The following is an 8,109-nucleotide window of genomic DNA, read 5'->3' as shown; positions in this document are numbered from 1 at the left end:
TGTGACGACAGGGCACCCAGCAGCGCTGCTCAGACCCGTATCCCTCCCAGTCCACCAGATACTGCCAACCACGACCCCGATGGCATACATCCAAAAGCCGCTGGACGGTATCGGCAGAATGGTCATCGATGAGCCAAGGGGGTGGAGGAGCAGCTGCAGGGGGGACAGATGACTGGAGCAGACTGGTTTAATCAAAGACACATGGAATGTGGGGTGGATTTTGAGAGCGTCTGGGAGTTTCAGATGCACAGCAGAGGGGCTAATGACATGATCAATTGCAAATGGACCAATGAATCGGGGGACTAGTTTTCTGGAAGCCACTTACAAAGGGGAAGTCCTTAGACAAGAACCATACCTTTTGGCCTGGAGTGTAGACTAGAGCTGAAGCACGGCGACGGTTTGGATTGGGTCCTGGTCGAGGCACGAAGAAGAGTAGCCCGGGCCCTCAATGGGGGTTGGTAACCCAGGGCACACTCATACCTGATGAGGTGTTGATGAGGGTATTGTGGGCATATACCACCCAGGGTAACTGGCCCCTCCAGGAGGAAGGCTTAGCCGAAGTCACACAGCGAAGAGCAGTCTCCAACTCCAGGTTGGCTCGCTCAGTCTGGCCATTGGTCTGGGGGTGATATCCAGATGAAAGGCTAACATTAATACCGAGTGCTGTGCTCTCCATACCTGGGATGTAAACTGGGGTCCCCTGTCAGAAGCAATGTCAATAGGGATGCCATGCATTTCTGGCTCGGAATCTGTGTTGTCTGCGGTGAACTGACGGGAGAGGGCATTGGGGTTAGTATTCTTAGGTCCGGGGCGATAAGTGAGTGTGAAGTTGAATCTTCTGAAAAAAATTATGCCCACCTGAACTGCAAGGAGTTCAGACGTTTGGCGGTCTGGATGTAGGATAGGTTTTTATGATCCATCCACACAAGGGGAGAACTGAGGGGGGGAGAACTGAGCCCTCCAACTAGTGACGCCACTCCTCAAGAGCAAGCTTCATGGCCAGAAGTTCCCTGGTTACCCATGTCAAAATGTATCTGCAGGTGAGCGCTTGCGGGACAAGAATGCACATGGATAGAGCTTCTGATCAGAGGGTGAACGTTGAGACAGGACAGCACCTAACCCGGTGTCGGAAGCGTCCACCTCGAGGACAAACTGGAGTTCTGGGTCTGGCTGGGTAAGGATTGGAACGGAAGTGAAGCGGTGGAACTGTCAGAAATAGACAGTTACACAAGTCAGAAATAGAGATAAAATGAATCCCTTACCTTTGATGATCTTCATATGTTTGCACTCAGAAGACATTAATTTATTCAATAAATGTTGCTTTTGTTCCAATAAAGTCTATCTTTATACCCGAAAATCTCTGTTTTGTTTGCGCGTTTTCTTCAGTAATCTCCAGGCTCAAACACAGTCACAACAGGTAGACAAAACATCCAAAGTTCATAGAAACATGTCAAACGATGTTTATATTCAATACTCAGGTTGTTTTTAGCCTAAATGATCTATAATATTTCAACCGGACAATAACGTTGTCAATATAAAAGGTAAACAAGAAAAGCACTCTCTCTGGTCATGCGTATGAAAAAGCTCTGTGACATGTTAGGGCCCACTCATTCAGACTGGTCTTACTCCCTCATTTATAAGAATACAAGCCTGAAACAATTTCTACAGACTGTTGACATCTAGTGGAAGGCATAGGAACTGCAATTTGAGTCCTAAGTCAATGGATACTGTAATGGCATTGAATAGAAAACTACAACAACACCTGCCAAATCAGTTCTGTTATACTCACAGACATTATTTTAACAGTTTTGGAAACTTTAGATTGTTTTCTATCCAAATCTACTAATTATATGGATATCCTGTCTTCTGGGCCCGAGTAGAAGGCAGTTTAATTTGGGCATGCTTTTCATCCAAAATTCCAAATGCTGCCCCCTACCCTAGAGAAGTTAACATCATGCTGTGTGTGACTGCTGTCTGTCCATCAGCCCTATCCAGTGGTGTAGTGGATGAAGGAAAGACACCCTGTGTGAAAAAATATATCTTTTTTATGTGTTTTCCCTTTAGATTTGTCTGATTTTCACTCTCAAAATCACACTATTTTTTTGTCCACGACAATACTTAAGTCCCATCAATCTGATTGGTTGGGCCTGTTAGGGCCTGGCTCCCCAGTTAATGGGCCTCTGTCCACCCAGGCTCATCTATGTCTACGGCCCCTGATGGAAACAGAGCATGATGACAGTTGTGCGTCACAAATAGCCTACTTAACCAACACTTCGGACTACACCTTTTCAATACCTGGTTGCCATACTCATTGTTGTCTTAGTTACTGTCTAAAGGGGCTCTCTAAGGGCTCCAGTCTAAAGTAGTGCACTATATAGGGAATAGGGTTCTATAGGGCTCTGATCAAAAGGAGTGCTCTATAGGGAATAGGGTTCTATAGGGCTCCAGTCTAAAGTAGTGCACTATATAGGGAATAGGGTTCTATAGGGCTCTGATCAAAAGGAGTGCTCTATAGGGAATAGGGTTCTATAGGGCTCCAGTCTAAAGTAGTGCACTGTATAGGGAATAGGGTTCTATAGGGCTCTGGTCTACAGTAGTGCTCTATATAGGGAATAGGGTTCTATAGGGCTCTGGTCTACAGTAGTGCTCTATATAGGGAATAGGGTTCTATAGGGCTCTGGTCTACAGTAGTGCACTATATAGGGAATAGGGTTCTATAGGGCTCTGGTCTAAAGTAGTGCACTATATAGGGAATAGGGTTCTATAGGGCTCTGGTCTACAGTAGTGCACTATATAGGGAATATGGTTCTATAGGGCTCTGGTCTAAAGTAGTGCACTATATAGGGAATAGGGTTCTATAAGGCTCTGGTCTACAGTAGTGCACTATATAGGGAATAGGGTTCTATAAGGCTCTGGTCTACAGTAGTGCACTATATAGGGAATAGGGTTCTATAAGGCTCTGGTCTACAGTAGTGCACTATATAGGGAATAGGGTTCTATAGGGCTCTGGTCTACAGTAGTGCACTATATAGGGAATAGGGTTCTATAAGGCTCTGGTCTAAAGTAGTGCACTATATAGGGAATAGGGTTCTATAAGGCTCCAGTCAAAAGTAGTGCACTATATAGGGAATAGGGTTCTATAAGGCTCTTGTCTACAGTAGTGCACTATATAGGGAATAGGGTGTCATGAGGGAAGAAGACATAACTCATTTCATGGGCTGTGGGTTCTATGGTTCATTTCATCTCCCATGTCCTGTTTCATGTCAGTGAAATGACATTCTGTATGTAAGATGGATAACAGTCACCCTGGGAAATATCCAAAGTGTTCGGGAACCAGACCAGAAAGTATCCGTTATCATACACTATGTCCGAAATATTATGAGAATCAGGCAATGATGACCCAGACACAGAGTGGAATTCAGTTGAATCAACTCCCATGGTGAGGAAGATTATTATATATTATATATGCCATTTAGCACACTCTTTTAACCAAAGCGACTTACAGTCATGTGTGCATACATTCTACGTATGGGTGATCCCGGGATTCGAACCCACTACCCTGGCGTTACAAGCGCCATGCTCTACCAACTGAGCTACAGAAGGACCACAGAGTTGAGTGGAATTCAGTTGAATCAACTCCCATGGTGAGGAAGATACACAGAGTTGAGTGGAATTCAGTTGAATCAACTCCCATGGTGAGGAAGATACACAGAGTTGAGTGGAATTCAAATGAGGAAATATGACTTGTGGGAAGTGTCTGGCATTACCAAACTCTCTCTCTGTTGTCTCTCTATATACACTCAGTACACCAAACACTAGGAACACCTTCCTAATATTGAGTTGCAGCCCTCTCCTTTTTGCCTCAATTCGTCGGGGTCATGGACTCTACAAGGTGTTGAAAGCGTTCCACAGGGATGCTGGCCCATGTTGACTCTACAAGGTGTTGAAAGCGTTCCACAGGGATGCTGGCCCATGTTGACTCTACTAGGTGTTGAAAGCGTTCCACAGGGCTGCTGGCCCATGTTGACTCTACTAGGTGTTGAAAGCGTTCCACAGGGATGCTGGCCCATGTTGACTCCACAAGGTGTTGAAAGCGTTCCACAGGGATGCTGGCCCATGTTGACTCTACTAGGTGTTGAAAGCGTTCCACAGGGATGCTGGCCCATGTTGACTCTACTAGGTGTTGAAAGCGTTCCACAGGGATGCTGGGCCATGTTGACTCTACTAGGTGTTGAAAGCGTTCCACAGGGATGCTGGCCCATGTTGACTCCACAAGGTGTTGAAAGCGTTCCACAGGGATGCTGGGCCATGTTGACTCTACTAGGTGTTGAAAGCGTTCCACAGGGATGCTGGCCCATGTTGACTCTACAAGGTGTGGAAAGTGTTCCACAGGGATGCTGGCCCATGTTGACTCTACAAGGTGTTGAAAGCGTTCCACAGGGATGCTGGCCCATGTTGACTCCACAAGGTGTTGAAAGCGTTCCACAGGGCTGCTGGCCCATGTTGACTCCACAAGGTGTTGAAAGCGTTCCACAGGGCTGCTGGCCCATGTTGACTCTACAAGGTGTTGAAAGCGTTCCACAGGGATGCTGGCCCATGTTGACTCCACAAGGTGTTGAAAGCGTTCCACAGGGCTGCTGGTCCATGTTGACTCTACAAGGTGTTGAAAGCGTTCCACAGGGCTGCTGGCCCATGTTGACTCTACAAGGTGTTGAAAGCGTTCCACAGGGCTGCTGGTCCATGTTGACTCTACAAGGTGTTGAAAGCGTTCCACAGGGCTGCTGGCCCATGTTGACTCTACAAGGTGTTGAAAGCGTTCCACAGGGCTGCTGGTCCATGTTGACTCTACAAGGTGTTGAAAGCGTTCCACAGGGATGCTGGTCCATGTTGACTCTACAAGGTGTTGAAAGCGTTCCACAGGGCTGCTGGCCCATGTTGACTCTACAAGGTATTGAAAGCGTTCCACAGGCCTGCTGGCCCATGTTGACTCTACAAGGTATTGAAAGCGTTCCACAGGGCTGCTGGCCCATGTTGAGTCCAATGCTTCCCACAGTTGTGTCAGGTTGTCTGGATGTCCTTTGGGTGGTGAATCATTCTTGATACACACAGGGAAACTGTTGAGTGTGAAAAACCCAGCAGCGTTGCAGTTCTTGACACAAACCGGTGCGCCTGGCACCTACTACCATACCCTGTTTACAGGCTCTTCAATATTTGGTCTTGCCCGTTCACCCTCTGAATGGCATATTTACACAATCCACGTCTCAATTGTCTCAAGGCTAAAAAAAATCCCTCTTTAATCTGTCTCTTCCCCTTTATCTACACGGATTGAAGTGGATTTAATAAGGGATCGTAGCTTTCACCTGGATGCAACTGGTCAGTCTATGTCATGGAAACAGCAGGTGTTCTTAATGTTTTGTACACTCAGTGTATATCTCTGTGTCTCTCTCCGTATATGACTTGTCACCCACTTCCCTTTCCTCATTCTCTGTGAGTTATTAGAGGGAGGGAGAGAGAGAGATGGAGATGGAGAGAAAGAGAGGGGGGTGGAGTATAACAAAAAAAAATCTCATGCTGAGTCCAAGTCAGGCCATCTGTTGACCAGGCAATGCTGTTTCAGCAGATTTGCCCTGTGAAACGGAAATAAGCTTTTATCACGTTTCATCCCTTGTAAGTGTCCTTAACGATTAGATAGAAGTTACTCTCTTCTTAACGATTAGATAGAAGTTACTCTCCTCTCCTTAACGATTAGATAGAAGTTACTCTCCTTAACGATTAGGTAGAAGTTACTCTCTTCTCCTTAACGATTAGGTAGAAGTTACTCTCTTCTCCTTAACGATTAGGTAGAAGTTACTCTCGTCTCCTTAACGATTAGGTAGAAGTTACTCTCTTCTTAACGATTAGGTAGAAGTTACTCTCTTCTTAACGATTAGATAGAAGTTACTCTCCTTAACGATTAGATAGAAGTTACTCTCTTCTCCTTAACGATTAGATAGAAGTTACTCTCCTTAACGATTAGATAGAAGTTACTCTCCTTAACGATTAGATAGAAGTTACTCTCCTCTCCTTAACGATTAGATAGAAGTTACTCTCCTTAACGATTAGGTAGAAGTTACTCTCCTTAACGATTAGATAGAAGTTACTCTCCTTAACGATTAGGTAGAAGTTACTCTCTTCTCCTTAACGATTAGGTAGAAGTTACTCTCTTCTACTTAACGATTAGGTAGAAGTTACTCTCTTCTCCTTAACGATTAGGTAGAAGTTACTCTCTTCTCCTTAACGATTAGGTAGAAGTTACTCTCTTCTCCTTAACGATTAGATAGAAGTTACTCTCTTCTCCTTAACGATTAGATAGAAGTTACTCTCCTTAACGATTAAGATAGAAGTTACTCTCTTCTCCTTAACGATTAGATAGAAGTTACTCTCCTTAACGATTAGATAGAAGTTACTCTCCTTAACGATTAGATAGAAGTTACTCTCTTCTCCTTAACGATTAGGTAGAAGTTACTCTCCTTAACGATTAGATAGAAGTTACTCTCCTTAACGATTAGATAGAAGTTACTCTCTTCTCCTTAACGATTAGATAGAAGTTACTCTCCTTAACGATTAAGATAGAAGTTACTCTCTCTCCTTAACGATTAGATAGAAGTTACTCTCCTTAACGATTAGATAGAAGTTACTCTCTTCTCCTTAACGATTAGATAGAAGTTACTCTCTTCTCCTTAACGATTAGGTAGAAGTTACTCTCTTCTTAACGATTAGATAGAAGTTACTCTCCTCTCCTTAACGATTAGATAGAAGTTACTCTCTTCTTAACGATTAGATAGAAGTTACTCTCCTTAACGATTAGATAGAAGTTACTCTCTTCTCCTTAACGATTAGATAGAAGTTACTCTCTTCTCCTTAACGATTAGGTAGAAGTTACTCTCTTCTTAACGATTAGATAGAAGTTACTCTCTTCTTAATGATTAGATAGAAGTTACTCTCCTCTCCTTAACGATTAGGTAGAAGTTACTCTCTTCTTAACGATTAGCTAGAAGTTCTAGCTAGAAGCTAGACGAAAAACTAAATCAGACACCCCCGAAAAACTAAATCAAACGAAACAATACCACAAACATACATCCAAATATGTCCACGTCTACCAGTGGAGTTAGATAGAAACGATTAGGTAGAAGTTACTCTCCTTAACGATTAGATAGAAGTTACTCTCTTCTTAACGATTAGATAGAAGTTACTCTCTTCTTAACGATTAGATAGAAGTTACTCTCCTCTCCTTAACGATTAGATAGAAGTTACTCTCCTTAACAATTAGGTAGAAGTTACTCTCTTCTCCTTAACGATTAGGTAGAAGTTACTCTCTTCTCCTTAACGATTAGGTAGAAGTTACTCTCCTTAACGATTAGATAGAAGTTACTCTCCTTAACGATTAGATATAAGTTACTCTCTTCTTAACGATTAGATAGAAGTTACTCTCTTCTCCTTAATGATTAGATAGAAGTTACTCTCCTTAACGATTAGATAGAAGTTACTCTCTTCTTAACGATTAGATAGAAGTTACTCTCCTTAACGATTAGATAGAAGTTACTCTCCTTAACGATTAGATAGAAGTTACTCTCTCTCCTTAACGATTAGATAGAAGTTACTCTCCTTAATGATTAGGTAGAAGTTACTCTCTTCTCCTTAACGATTAGGTAGAAGTTACTCTCCTTAACGATTAGATAGAAGTTACTCTCCTTAACGATTAGATAGAAGTTACTCTCTTCTCCTTAACGATTAGATAGAAGTTACTCTCCTTAACGATTAAGATAGAAGTTACTCTCCTCTCTTAACGATTAGATAGAAGTTACTCTCTTCTTAACGATTAGATAGAAGTTACTCTCCTTAACGATTAGATAGAAGTTACTCTCTTCTCCTTAACGATTAGATAGAAGTTACTCTCTTCTCCTTAACGATTAGATAGAAGTTACTCTCCTTAACGATTAAGATAGAAGTTACTCTCTTCTTAATGATTAGATAGAAGTTACTCTCCTCTCCTTAACGATTAGGTAGAAGTTACTCTCTTCTTAACGATTAGCTAGAAGTTCTAGCTAGAAGCTAGACGAAAAACTAAAT

The 8,109-nt window shown here is 42.9% G+C and overlaps 1 long non-coding RNA gene across 2 annotated transcripts in view; it reads left to right on the top strand.

The window, feature by feature from the left end:
- Positions 1-3,891: 3,891 nt before the first annotated feature.
- LOC127908985 (uncharacterized) overlaps positions 3,892-8,109 on the top strand; it is a 67,296-nt gene continuing 63,078 nt past the window's right edge. Inside the window, exons 1-2 of one of the 2 annotated variants that reach the window (XR_008069388.1) lie at positions 3,892-3,988; positions 4,277-4,372. This is a non-coding gene — a long non-coding RNA (uncharacterized LOC127908985). Of the gene's footprint in view, positions 3,989-4,084; positions 4,373-8,109 lie in introns of both variants that reach the window. The other variant, XR_008069389.1, reaches the window with a different exon arrangement.

This window comes from Oncorhynchus keta, chromosome 18, assembly GCF_023373465.1.
Source record: "Oncorhynchus keta strain PuntledgeMale-10-30-2019 chromosome 18, Oket_V2, whole genome shotgun sequence".
NCBI classification, from domain to species: domain Eukaryota; kingdom Metazoa; phylum Chordata; class Actinopteri; order Salmoniformes; family Salmonidae; genus Oncorhynchus; species Oncorhynchus keta.
The sequence above is the reverse complement of the archived record's forward strand: the minus strand, read 5'-3'. Positions and strand labels throughout refer to the sequence as shown.